Source organism: Mus caroli, chromosome 18, assembly GCF_900094665.2.
Source record: "Mus caroli chromosome 18, CAROLI_EIJ_v1.1, whole genome shotgun sequence".
Classification (NCBI taxonomy): Eukaryota; Metazoa; Chordata; class Mammalia; order Rodentia; family Muridae; genus Mus; species Mus caroli.
Genome location: NC_034587.1, coordinates 48,725,659 through 48,738,258, shown reverse-complemented (window position 1 = coordinate 48,738,258; position 12,600 = coordinate 48,725,659).

Below are 12,600 nucleotides of genomic sequence, written 5' to 3'. Positions count from 1 at the left end.
TATGTTGAGGAGTTCATAAGAATATGAGTGTAACTTCAATATTTTAAAATGTATTAACAATATGAAGACTTTAAGCTGATCTAGAAAATCATCTTTGCTTTTATGTGACATACTTCATTCTCACTCTCCCAGTTTTTATCTTAAAGTAATACACCAAAGTTTATAAATTAGTATAATTGTATTGCTTGTGAGAAGTGTACTTAGTAACATTCGATTGTATTTAAACTCTTAAACATATTTTAAGGAAAAAATTGCTTGTTTTAAGAGCCACTCAAAATGCATTGTTTTCTTCATAGGGTCAAGAGAAAGATATAGGACTTGAGAAATTACAAAGTTTGTACAGGATAAATGTTATTTTTATATAGAAAATTTAACATTTTTTCCTGACATGAAGATAGTTATTTTTTCTCATTTCTATGTATAACAAGGAAAACAAGGGAGATTTGGAAGGCTAATCTTTATGATACTATTTACATGTTTGTGGTGCTGGAATTGAACCCAGGGCCTTGCTTCCAAGGTACCATCCTAGCTCTGAGCTACTTTCTCACACTCTAGGATATCTGGGAAAAAAAAAGACAGCCAATGCCTAATGTCCTACGGAATTGTCCTAAGTGTTCCTATATATAAAAATCCTCAGATACTCAAGTGTTTATGCGAGATGACAGGATATGTGACTCCAAGTACATATTCTTCTGAATACTTCACATAATCACTAGATCAGATATCACACATAGTGAAGTCTAAACATCATTAATGTTATATTTTACAGCAACAACAAGAATATTTATAGATTCTACACAGATATATATTGTTTTCAATTATCTTGTATGCATGTGGATTCATTAACTGTAGGTAGAGTAGGCTACTTTTAGGAGGAATAAATTATTAATTTAATAACTGAGTATAAAAATCAAAGAAATATAAACTACTCTGAATTTTACATTCATCACTTTAAATTAGTTTTAATCTTTCTGAAAGCATCAGGTTAAATCTATACTGCAAATGTTCTCCTATTTTAATTTTATTTTGAAGATTTTCATACTAAACATACAATATTTTGGCCTTGACACTTAGGATGCTATTATGCTGTACTTTGTTATATGATGTTATGATGTTTTATTTTATCAATCAAATATGGTGTTCATTTTATCAATCCTCCAGACTCACCTCCCAAGTTCAGAGATTACTGGCATGTCTAATTAGGAAGGTTCTTAACGTAAAAATCTAAGCACATTTATTTTCCATTGGCATGTAACTTGTACATATAGAGTTACTATAATTTTTAATTATAACATGAACTATCTGACATTAAACATCATAGGTGTATTTATAGGAGCGAAGTAGATGAAAATGGCAACAGGAACGCTAACTCACTTCTGGGCTGAGTACTTAGCTCTATTGCAAACTATCATGACTGGAGTATGACAGTCTGTAATAGAACGATTAGTTTTAATTTGTACGGACACAAAGAATTTCTATACAAAGAAAAGGGCAGAAGAAAACAGCCTAGAGAGGTGTCAACAGTGGAAAAAGAAAGCTGCAGAGCTCTGTCTGAAATGACAAATGCTGAGAGTCCAGAAGGCAGAGCATAAAGATCCAAGGAAAAGCTTCCTCCCTTGTTGTATTAAACACTTAATCTCAAGTCAGTGTTTCTATCCCACCTTTTATTATTCAGCTCCGAGATAAAAGACACACAACCTTTATATTTATAGTAAGCCTTAAACACTAGATTTGAGCATGTATCTACCTTTTATGCTAATATGTCTACTTCTCTATCAATAACCCCAAGTTATAACTTGCCAAATTCCCGCTGGGTTGCTCTTAATTCCAATTGGCCAGCCCTCGTGGCAATGTTTTCAGAACTCACCTACCCCATGGTGCCTTTTTGTTCTCTGTGGTCTTCCCTCCTCTCTTGTGATCTTCCTCAAACCCCAAGCCCAGGAGCACAAACTCTGCCTGTTTCTCTTCTGCCAGGTTATAGGGTGCAGGCATTCTTACTCACCAATTAAGGATAACTCGGGGCAAGGTTACATAGCATCACTTGGGTCTACATGTGGATTCTCTCATCCCTGCGTGAAAACAAACCTTGGGGGATACAGTCAGCCATCTCTGTCATCCTCTGAATGTATACTGGTGAAATCATGTCATACTGGTGATCTTTTGGGATTGCCATTATCAATTCTTCATTAAAGGTGAGATGATTTTAATATATATATAAGCTTCCCTTTTGAAAGGCCATATTAGTTTGATGATACTGTAATAACAAAGTCCTACACATTAAATGTCTTACACAACAGAAATGTATCTCTGTTGTGGTAAATCTCCTACCCAAATAAGCCCTGGCAATGAAAACACAACACAGTTAATATGATTACATACTGCGTGCCTAGATTGGGCAGATCTACTGCTACACTACCATCTTCCCCCTATGAGGCACATTATCAACCCAATCACAAAAGAACACACATGTTATGCACTCACTGATAAGTGGATATTAGCCCAGAAACTTAGAATACCCAAGGTACAATTTGCAGAACACATGAAACTCAAGAAGGAAGACCAAAGTGTGGATACTCTGTTCCTTTTTAGAATGGGAGACAAAATACCTATGGAAGGAGTTACGGAGACAAAGTTCGGAGCTGAGACTGAAGGAAGGACCATTCAGAGACTGCCATACCCGGGAATCCATCCCCAAAACAATCACCAAACCCAGACACTATTGCAGATGCCAACAAGATTTTGCTGACAGGACCATGATATACCTGTCTCTTGTGAGGCTATGCCAGTGCCTGGCAAATACAAAAGTGGATGCTCACAGTCATCTATTGGATGGAACGCAGGGCCCCCAATGGAGGAGCTAGAGAAAGTACCCAAGGAGCTGAAGAGGTCTGCAACCCTATAGGAGGAACAACAATATGAACTAACCAGTACCTTCAGAGCTCGTGTCTCTAGCTGCATATGTAGTAGAGGATGGCCTAGTAGACCATCAATGGGAGGAGAGGCCCTTGGTCTTGCGAAGATTACATGCCTCATAATAGGGGGATGTCAGGGCCAGGAAGTGGGAGTAGTTGGGTTGGGGAGCAAGGTGGGGGAAAGATACAGGGGACTTTCATAGAGGAAACTAGGAAAGGAGATAGCATTTGAAATGTAAATGAAGAAAATATCTAATTAATAATAATAATAAAAGAGATTCCTTATAACTTATGGTTTCTACAGGCCATGAGCTTCTGCTCATCTTTCTTTTCTCCTGTCATCCTCCTCCTCTTCCTCCTCCTCTTCCTCCTCCTCTTCCTCCTCCTCCTCCTCCTTCTTCTTCTCTCTGTCTTTGTGTCTCTTTGTCTCTGTGTCTCTGTGTCTCTGTCTCTCTCTCTCCAAAAATCTTTATCTCCACCTCTCCACCTTCCCGTCTTTCTCCACCCAATCACTGGCTCTAGCCTTTATTTATAAATTAAGGTGGGAAGCAAGTTTACAGAAAATCACCTGAGTGCTGGCTCATTCCTTGTTCTCAACCCCTCACAGGAGAATGGAATTAACTTCAAATACAATTAGCCCCAGAGCTATCCATACACATCTTTCTCAACTTTAGAGTCTAGAAATGTTCAGACATAAACATGTTGGCAGGGTCTTTTGAGTCTTCCATTCTTGATTTGAAAACGGCCATCTTTGTATACATATAGTCTTTATGTGCTCACCAGCCAGTGTGCCAATTCCAATTCATATGGATGCATTTTAATTACTTGTCATTTTAAAGATCCATCTTGAAGTGCAGTCACATGTAAAGTATTAAATGGCAGTGTAAAATTTTAGAGCATCAGCTATGAGGCAGACCTGTTATAGTGACCTTTTAACCTTTCTGGAATCAGTTTTGCACATCAGCCATTTTCTACTTGATGAAACTTCTTCTAGGCCATTACTGACTGTGATTTATGCACTATCTGTTGTGATGCTTCGTTCTCTTTACTTAAAGTCAAATTGGGTCCCCTTCTATCACGACTCTCATGACTTCAGCTGACACTCCCTGTTGCTGCTGCTGACACTCTGTGGACAGAAATGAAGGATTTCAGTTATTTTATCTTGAATAAGGAGAAGAATGACATCCAGAGTAAGAGAAGATGAAAAACTACCCACATACAAAGCTGAGTAGAGGTGAGAGGCAATGGAAGAGCTCCAAGGGCTTTCCAGCTTCTGAAAGAGTCTCATCCTTGCCAGTGATAGAGGATTGAGTTTTGGGAATGTGTAAATCTTATTTTTTTTTTTAAATTTCAGTTTGCCTCTCATTTCGAGTGTTAGCATGCAATATTTAGTACCTTTCAATATGTATTCATACTATGTAATCCAGTGGGTATTAATCTTTTAAAACTATATTGGAAAAATATATCATACCTAGGATAGCCTCTCTCATTGACAACAGGTAATAGGGCTGAGCCAGTGAACCTGAGGCAGCTGACATAAGTCACAGGGTTGAACTCATGACTCCAAAATGTTTATGAATTCTTAGATACATCTTGCACCATGTTACCACATGTATTATTTGTAGTTGGTTAAAACTGGAATAGAACATACATATCCACCCTAGTCCTAAAATAGTTCTTAGAAAAAATGGATGGATCTGGAGGATATCATCCTAAATAAGGTAACTCAATCACAAAAAGAACACACATGATATGCATTCACTGATAAGTGGATATTATCCCAGAAGCTCAGAATACCAAAGACACAATTTGCAAAACACATGAAATTCAAGAAGAATGAAGACCAAATTGTGGATACTTCGATCCTTCTTAGAAGGGGGAACAAAATACCCATGGAAGAAGTTACAGAGACAAAGTTCAGACCAGCGACTGAAGGAATGACCATCCAGAGACTGCTCCACCTCCGGATCCATCCCATAAACTACCACCAAACCCAGACACAGTGTGAAGCCAAGACTGAAGGAATGACCAGCCAAAGACTGCCCCACCTGGGGATCCATCTCATAAACAACCACCAAAACCAGACACTCTTGTGGATGCCAATAAGAGCTTGATGACAGGAGCCTGATAAAGCTGTCCCCTGAAAGGCTCTGTCAGTGCCTGACAAATACAGAAGTGGATGCTCATAGCCATCCATTGGCCAGAGCACAGGGTCCTCAATAAAGGAGATAGAGAAAGTACCCAGGGAGCTGAAGAGGTCTGCAGCCCCATAGGAGGAATAATAATATTAACTAACCAGTACCCCCTGAGCTCCCTGAGACTAAAGCATCAATCAAAGATAACACATGGAGGGACTCATGGCTCTAGCTGCATATGTAATAGAGGGTGGCCTAGTTGGTCATCAGTAGGAGGAGAGGCTCTTGGTCCTATGAAGGCTCTATGCCCCAGTATAGAGGAATGCCAAGGCCAGAAATGGGAGTGGGTGGGTTGGGGAACAGGGGGAGGAGGGAGGGGATAGGGGATTTTCAGAGGGGTAACTAGGAAAGGGGCTAACATTTGAAATGTAAATAAAGAAAATATCTAATAAAAAAAGGGAAAAGAAGAGAAAATACTTAGTTGTCAGTATAACGGTTTGAAGAAATATAACTTAACAAAACAACACAATAAATTCTTTTAAGAATATTAAGTTTTTCTCTCTAGAATGTGCAGAGCCTTGATGTGCCAGGATGTGAGGGATACCCATGGAACCTCTACTCACTCAAAGGTAAAAAGATGGGGGAATGATTGAGGGAGTGGCCAGGAGGGAAGCAGTGAGTGAGATATAAAGTGAAGTAAGAAAAGCATTTTCCTCTTTTCCTCTCTAGTATCAACCTTGAGGCTTTTCTCTAAATTTGCCACCTCCATCTAATAGATCAACAAACAGGGAGAGTCGTTTTTAAGTGTGCTTTTAATGAGGCTTGGCACAAGTATCCTGTTACCCCTAAATGGTGAATACTGGTATCTATAAATCATAGGGATAATCATAGATATCTCTCATTCATATATATATATATATATATATATATATATATATATACACACACACACAAGGTTTACGTCAACTTAATTATGAATATTAGCAAAAAATTTTTATGTCCATCATAAATTACACTGTAGTATTGTATTTTATAAGGCCATCATCAAGGTGCCAACTTCTAAAGTCACAGATACCGTAGCTCACTTGTGGATGGCACTAAGAGCCAGCGTCTTCTGGCTCAGGAGACTGTTTTGCAGCTGGTGTGTGCCTTTGTACTGGCATCTGGAGAGCCCGTTCCTGGTTCAAGGACAGCATCTTGAAGGCTGATGCTAGCTCTGGTGGCTCTGGAAACAGGTGCTTTTCCTCATGAAAACATCCACTGTGGACTCAACAGCCAGGGCAGGAGGTTCAGCTCTGTGCGTCCCCCTCCCTTCTTCTAGCAACATCCATGCCCGGCAGCCAAAGAGAAGGGAACAGACAGGATCACGAGCGGATGCCGTGACAGTCTGTGAGAGGATACTCTCCATCCTAAATCACGAGGATGGTCCTGGTTCTAGGACTTTCCACCACCAGCAGCAGAGAGCCTTCTCCAGCACTTATGGAGTCCTCTGGGATTTCCGGAAATGCCACTGTCCTTTAAGTTCAGAAGGTGCTCTCCAGCAGGCAGTGGCAGCCACACCCCGTGGGACATACCTCCTGGGTCCGAAACTATTCCATCATGCGGCTCCTGTGGCCACCATGCCCACAGGTCAGGCAGAAGTTGGATGAACCCCGCACGGCCACATGGCAGATGGCACATTGGAAGGTGAAGCCTTTGCAGATGGCGCACTAGGTGCCACGGACCTCGCTCTAGCAGTGACTGCAGTGCATGCCAAACTCGATCCCTTTGTGAGGGTCAGGTGGGCAGGACACAAACCAGCACTTCTGCTCGCTTCTCTCTCAGACCCCAGCGGTAGAGGATCTCTCTGTAGCACTTCTTAAAGTCGTCAAACTGCTGGGTATTGGCAGGGTCCAGGAGCCTTTTGTTTTTATCATGCTGGTCTCGTTCCCGCTCCCGGGGGTCACTGTAGGTCATAATTTTGCTAATTATGAATATTAGCAATATTTTAAAAATATTCTTGTATAAGCTAATATAAAATTTGAGGTAACAGTAAGTGGCAAACAAATACATTATATCTAGGAATATAATAATAATAGTTTTCTCAACATTTTAAAATATTTTTTGATATAATTCACAATAGAAGAGCTAGGATAGTTGGAAAGTCTATGTTTTCTTATCTCTCAATATTTTTCCTACATTAAAGGTCAAAAAAAGAAACAAAGAATTTAATCATTTTGATATTTACATGAGAATAATAAACTTGTAAGTAAAATTGCAAAACTCTAAGCAATTTAAGAATAATGACCTATTTGCTTTTTTTTGTCAAAAAGCATCTAAATGAAGGTTTCAGTAAATAATAAAGATTAAATGAATACAGCAGAATTTACTTGTATGCCTGTATGCATGTATGTATGTGTGTCTGTATGTATGTATTAACTTTAGAGCAATTAAAAAGAAAGCCTAATGATTCCTGCTATTAGGATTGTAAGAGGTACCTCCATCTTTTCTCTAATCATACAAGTCACTGGGAGTTTTGGTACTGAAGCCTCTCTCTTTCAAGCTTCTGTAGGCTTCTGTTGAATTGCTCTTCCAGCTGTTTTAAACCAGTGACCTTTAAACCCCCTTTTACCCTCTCAGTACAAATTTATCCCTTTTGCAAAATTTTCTGTGACTCCTTCAGAGTTAGTAAAGTCATTCGGCATGACCCCTCTCTGTATCATTCTGGAAATTGAATCGTAATTATATTTTTAATGTCAGTTCTTTCCCAACAGAATAGGTTCTTTTTGAGGGCAAGGACAAAACATTAATCATTGTATTCCTGGAAACTAAGATGGTGATTTGCTGAATTATAAAACTTAAATGCAGGCTCTTAAAGACATAAATAAATCCACAAAAATTCTATGTCTTTTTATTGTAGCTTGTTTTTCTCCTCAAAATTGCTTCACTTTTAAGTTACATGGTCTATTTGATCTTCATATCTATAATACCATTTTTGTCTCTAATATTTTAGTTCTACTGAAAGATTAAATACTGACTACTATGTCCTAATGGGAGAATTGCTGTCACTCTTCCCAAAGTCAGTGTTTAATCCCTTTAGATAATCTGTTGTCTTATATATGACTTCAAATTTATTAACCTACCAATATTGAACAGCTTTCTTTACCTTTTCACCAAAATGCACATTTGACAAATGGATTTCTCATTACATAAGCACAACACTGATAAAGTGAATTGTGTGTTTCTTCTTTCTTCCTACTTTTTGTACAAAATGATCACCTTTGCATGATGTATGTGGAGCGAATAGAGAGAAATGGTTGCTTTCAGAAAAATAATTAAGAGTTAACTATCAACATTAAGAAATGTGTGTGTGTGTGTATCTTGATTAATTTGCAAATATGTAAATTGCAAATTTTCTTCTGACAGAAAAACAGAAGAAGTAAGGAAACTAGAAATCATGTAATAAATTATATTTTTAGTAGTTTAAATCTGCTTCAAAATATGCAAGTAAACTTCGTAGATTAAAAAAAAGTACAAGTCTCTTTGATACTAAGCAGACACTCTAATCTAAACGTCTGAATAAAATTCCAAATGAATGGATATAGTGACAAACATTTGGTTTATTTAAAAACCACAGAAATATTATAAGAATGTCTTTTTGTTAACGTCCCAGGTGTGGGAGTATGGGGCTGTTTCAGACTGTCTGCAGCAGCTGACTATGATTTGCCTGGTTCTCTACAAACTAATGGTTTTCCCAGCTGCAGATAGTTTCTGAGATCCTGTGATGTTTCTAATTCCGGGATTTCAGAGGCTAATAAATGCTAGGGCCCCCAAAGTGAGGTTCATTGTTGTTGGTCCTTCAGGGGGTTTGTTGCAACTCTTTAGTTGTCATGCCCACAGAAAAAAACAAAAGAAAGAAATCAGATTCAGGGATATTTATTCCTCTTCCATACTTTCTCGTTTATCTCCTATCTAGTGATAGGGGGTGAGACCAAGGACATAAAAGATTGAAAAATGAAGAACATATAAAGTAACTAATACCAGCTCTGAATAAAGAAGAAGTAAATTAGATTTGCAGTCTCTATCTTTCTTTCATCCCTCTCTCCTTTCTCTTAACCTGGTGATAAGGAGTAAAACTGGGCCAGGGGATAAAGGCTGGGGAACAAAAGAACCCTGAAAGTAACAGAGAGTGGCTACAAAATGACCCAGTGATCATAAAAATAATATGTAAATATTCTCCAGTTTATTTACTTAACAATCTAAATCCATTTTATTTACTTAAATCTGCTTCAAAATATGCAAGTAAACTTCATTGATTAAAAAAAAAAAGTACAATTCTCTTTGATACTAAGCGGACACTCTAATGTAAAAGTCTGAATAAAATTCCAAATGAATGGATATAGTGACAATTTTAGAATTTTGGTTTCTTTAAAAATCACATAAGGAGACAATGTTGAATGACTATGTGCACTGGGATATTTGTCGGCATCTCTCTTTTAATATTTTTCTATATATTGAAGAGCTTGCAGATATCTCAAAATCTTTAATGTTTAATGACTTAATGTTTTATTTAAGAACTTTGATGACTGACATTGAGTATTTTCAGATCAATGTTTTCATTCTGAATATCTTCTTTAATGTGCACAAACTATGTTTAAACCTTTAGTCACAAAGATAAAAACATCCACTGGTCACTTCCTTAGCTGGTATACTGCGGTATAATGCTAAGACTTATAGCAGGTATGAGATACTTTCTCGTTTACATCATTCCAAATGAGAAAGCAAATAATCCATGCGTCAGAGCAATGTGGTGAAGGCATAGTGTGACTTTCAGAAAGAGGCAGTTTTTCCATCATTAATTTGCTTGTATAGGTGGTTTTCCTAAGAGATCTATTTTCTTCCCTGTTTTTGAATTTAAGTATAATCCTTATAATGAGTAAAAACAATGTTACTTCGTGTCCAGTTCAAGGTGGTTTGAAGGTGTATCAGTTTCCATAGATTTCAGCTGAAAGAATCTAGGGACTTGGCACCAGGACGTTCTGACCAGTTGGGAATCCTAGCAGTATCATGTCTTTGTCTCTGGAAACTAGACTAAGGAAATGGAAAAGTGATAGTTCCTTTAAATGCATTGTTTTTGTTTTTTTGTTTGTTTTGTTTTGTTTTTTCGAGACAGGATTTCTCTGTATAGCCCCGACTGCCCTGGAACTCATTCTGTAGAACAGGCTGGCCTTGAACTCAGAAATCCACCTGCCTCTGCCTCCCAAGTGCTGTGATTAAAGGCATGTGCCACCACTGCCAGGCCTTTAAATGCATTGTTATCAGTTCAAGCCTTCAAGGATCACAGAGAATGATGTCACCAAAAGAAGCTAATGAGAGTTCAGTATCTAACTCTAGTTAGTGGAATTATGAACTCTTTGAACAGAACTTCAGATAATTATCACAGACCATAACAGATCAAGAGTAATAAGTAGTGAGAGTGAGGGTCCCAACAAGAGGCTGCTGACATGAAGACACAAATGGAGACGTTGGACCTGAAGAATATGTCTGTACTTGAAATTCAACAAAGAACTTGAATAGCAAACTTAATAGCAAACTTAATAAAGTAAAAGAATAAGAATCAATAAACTTTACAAAAAGTCAAATCCACTGGAAGTCTGAATGAATGTTTGTTTTGTTTAACAGAGAGGCTTTCAGAAATGTACTGTGTCTCACAGTATTCTCTCTCTCTCCTCCTCACTGCCTCATCCCTCCTTTTCCTTGGAAAGACAATTGGATTGGGGACAAGCATCTCTGAAAAGATCTAGAAATCTAGGATGATGGAAACTCCCAGGAATATATGAAGGTGACCTTAGCTAAGAATTCTAGCAATTGGAGATATGGAGCCTAGAGAGACCATTTCCTGTAACCAGGCAAGACTTCCAATTGAGATTGGGACACCAACCCAGTCACAAAGCCCTAGCTAGACACACAATTTATCCTGCCTATAGGATGTACAGGGAAGGAGGATGAAGCAGAGTTCGAGGTAAAGGCCAACAAATGACTGGCCCAGTGTGGGGAATTGCAGGCTGGTATCCAGTTGAGCTGAAGTCTGAACCCTGGTGGTCATAATTCACCTACATGACACATGTCATTCACCTACTTGACATCTACATGAGGTGTTCCCTCATGCTCCTGGAACTCTTGGCCCCTGCCTAAGTTACCACCTCCCACAGCCCCCACAAGAGAAGCATTGTCAGTAGTCACATAAGCAATGGCCCAAGCTTCTGACCTTCAGGCTAAACTTCTTCCCAGTTACCTAGCAACAGTGAAGACCATAAAAGGGGCTGTTAGGCCCCCACCTTGCTCTCTCACTCCTTTGTCCTTTTACCTCTCACTTCTCTCTCTTCTCTCTCTCCCCCTCGCTCCCCCCTCTCTTTGTCTTCTCTCCTCTCTCTTTTCTCTTTGTTCTCTTTCTCTGTCTCTCTTTTCTACATTCTGTCTTTCTCCCTGCATTTCTATAATAAAGCTCTTAAACCATAGAGAGTCTCTGCTCCATCTTATCCACTGCACCACTTTCGCCAGTGTTGGGAACTCCTTCCCTCATCCCTCTCTCCTATAACCCCAGGGCAACAGGATGTCGCCTTTGGGTCCCCGGGCCCCTTCTCCACCCCTCTCTGCGTGGGTTAGAGGCTTAGATCTCCACCTGGAGCCATGTAGAAAGTGCCTGGCAGTCTCCCAGCGTCCACCTGTCCAGAGCACAGGAACTCTAGACGGACATAGCATAGTTTTCTTCCCCCACTTCTCCCCGGGTCCCCCTTATTTTGTTCCCAACAGCCCAGATGCAGACCCATACCATGAGAGGGTCGAAACTCCTGACACTATTGATGATATTCTGCTGAACTTACAGACAGGAGCCTAGCATAAAAGGCATTAGAGGGAGCCCAGCAACTGTTGGGAGCTGATGCAGAATTCCACAGCTAAACATTGAGTGGAGCTTAAAGAACCCTAGAGAAAGGATTGAGGGAAGCAAAGGGATCTAGGACATCACAAGAAAACCTCCAGTGTCAACTAACCTGGGCCCAATGGGGACTCATAGAGACTGAACTGCTAATCAGAGAACATTGGTGGGACAGACCTTGGCCCTCTGCACATATGTAGCAGTTGTGCAGTTGAGTCTTTATGTGGGAATCCTAAAGCCAGAGCAAGGAGCTGTTTCTGACTACATAGCTTGTCTTAGGATCCCCTTCCCCTAACTGGGCTGCCTAGTCTTGACTCAGGGGAAGAGGATGGGCCTAGTTATGTCATGGCTTGATGTACTGAGTCTGGTTGATGTCCATGGGAGGCTTCCCCATTTCTGGGGAGAAGTGGGGATAGAGACAGTAGGTGAGGTGAGAGGGAGGGACTGGGAGGAGCTGAAGGAGGGGAAGCTGAGATTGATTGGGGTGTGAAGTGAATAAATAACCTAGTCAATAAAACAATAAGTGTTCTGTGAAACATAACACTTCTTAGTGGAAACAAAGGGGGGAGTAAGTTAGTTTTAATGCAGTGATCAAAAGGGAATTGTTCCCATCTCCTCCAAATTCCATGTTACCAAT